A 2,411-nucleotide genomic window follows, 5' to 3' on the forward strand; every position below is an offset into this window, starting at 1 on the left:
CCGGGATCACGCCCTAAGCCAAAGGCAGACGCTTAACCGCTGTGCCACCCAGGCGCCCCATGGGCACCTTCTTCTTGCTAATCCTTTCCTACATCTTCATTTTGGTCACTGTCTGGAAACATTCTTCCGGAGACTTATCCAAAGCATCTGTCACTCTGTCAGCTCACATCACTGTGGTGGTTCTTTTTTTCACTCCATGCATGTTTCTCTATGTCTGGCCTTTCCCCACATCATCAATTGATAAATACCTGTTCATTGTTGACTTTGCTATTACTCATCTTGAATCCTGCCATCTGTACATTATGGAACAAAGACATAGCCATAAAAAGATTGAACAAATGGGGACATTATATCAAATTCTTCTGATTGAATCTGGCTTTGGAGCTCTAAAAGTATATATCCATCAGCCTACTGAATATTTTCACTTAGGTTTCTGATACTTAACACATCCAGATCTGGATATAACATCTACCTCATTGAATAGATATCTACTTCTGTAGAGCATTTACTCATTACCTTTGCTACCATGGAAATTGTGCATCCACTACAATATGTGTTATTTTAGCAGACAGCATCACTATCTACTAAATAATATCTATAATTGAAATTTTTATCATTTTGATAATAGGAGGATATAATTACTTCTTTTCCACTTCCTATAAGTTTCCAAATGAACTGCAAACTTGCTTTGGAGAATCCCAGGAATCATTCTATCAAATATATGTAGGACTAGTAACTCTATCTAGTTACCCAAGTTGTACTCCCTCAGAAGAAGATCCAAAGACAAAAAGTGATTGTCAGTAGTTTATTTGAAAGCTGATTTTTGGAAACATCATTAAGGACATGGAAATTGAGACTAAGACGTGAAGGACACTTATGTTGATAAATGTAACTGAAATTCAAGCCTGTTATGGCCCACTGGGGGACTTTATAAATTGTGGCTTAGAATTGTCCTAATTGAAGATAAAGGAAGCTGGAGGTTTTTTGTTTTTGTTTTTGTTTTTGTTTTTTTCATTTTCATAGAGTGCATTAACTCCTTAGTATGTCTAGACTTTCCCACACAGAATACTGTACATTAAAGGAAGCTGTCAGGTAGACTTTCAGGTGTTGGGAGTAAAGAACTATTTCCTTGTTTGGAAACAATAAATGCCAAGGTATATTCCACTTTTCACTTAGTTTCTACTTCACATCACTTCATCTTGCAATAGATTTTTAAAACAGTCGCTGGAGAAGATAATCTTGGGTTGAGAATCACTATTTTAAAAGTCATTACAGATTTTCACTCAGTTCATACTTACAGACCTCATGTTATGTGCTAACTTCAAGTATTTGGTCCCTACTAAGTTCTAGCAACTAGCCAGAAATGTTTTTTTCTTTTGTTTGTTTGTTTCTCTTCTTGTTTCTTTCTTCTTTTCTTTTTTCTTCCTTCCTTCTGCTTCCTTTCTTCCTTCCTTTTCTTTTTGTTTTTAAATTCCTTTATTGAAGTATAATTAACATATAGTGTTATATTAGTTTCAGGTGTATTCAACATGATTCAAAATCTCTATGCATTACTCAGTTCTCAGCACTATAAGTGTGGCCTACCATCTATCACCAAGATATGTTATTACCATCTTATTGACTATATTCTAGATGCTGTACTTTTCATCTCTGTCACTTATTTACTTTATAACTATCTTATTCCCCTTTATTTATTTCACCCACACACCCATCCATCTCCCCTCTGGCAACCAGGAGTTTGTTATCTGTATTTAAGAGTCTGGTTTTTGTTTGTTTGTCCATTTCTCTGTTTCTCTCTTTTCTTTGTTCATTTGTTTTATTTCTTAAATTCTGCATATGAATGAAATCATGTTTTTCTTTGTCTGACTTCATTCAGCACCCTACCCTCTAGGCCCATCCAGATTGTTGCAAATGGCAACATCTCATTCCTTTTTATGGCTGAGTAGTATTCCATTGTGTGTGTGTGTGTACACATGCCACATCTTTATCCATTCATCTATTGATGGACATGGGTTGCTTCCATATGTTGGTTATTATAACTAATGTTGTAATAAACATAGAGGTGCATATATCTTTTCAAATTTGTGTTACAGAAATGTTTTCTTATTATAAGAAAGCTGCAGAGGATGGAAGAGCATTGTTTTAAATCATAAAAATCTACACTGAGATTCACCTATAGGAGCTAACAAATTCTCCACATAGTATCTATACATGTCTCAGTAAATTCAAACACCACTGCATCTACCCTAGACCATTCGCCTCCTGGAATTTATCCCAAAGGTGCAAGTCCATGTATTTGGGGGAAATATGCTTCCCGCTCTCTGGCATACATGTGACTTACAAAAGCATCAAGAATTTTGCCACTTCTTTCTCACCAGGTCCACCAGCATTATACCATAACTGTAGTGGAT

At 35.8% G+C, this 2,411-nt stretch overlaps 1 pseudogene; it reads left to right on the forward strand.

The window, feature by feature from the left end:
* LOC117799243 overlaps nucleotides 1-366 on the forward strand; it is a 1,158-nt pseudogene extending 792 nt beyond the window's left edge.
* The last annotated feature ends 2,045 nt before the right edge of the window (nucleotides 367-2,411 follow it).

This window comes from Ailuropoda melanoleuca, unplaced genomic scaffold (genome assembly GCF_002007445.2).
Source record: "Ailuropoda melanoleuca isolate Jingjing unplaced genomic scaffold, ASM200744v2 unplaced-scaffold4572, whole genome shotgun sequence".
NCBI lineage: Eukaryota > Metazoa > Chordata > Mammalia > Carnivora > Ursidae > Ailuropoda > Ailuropoda melanoleuca.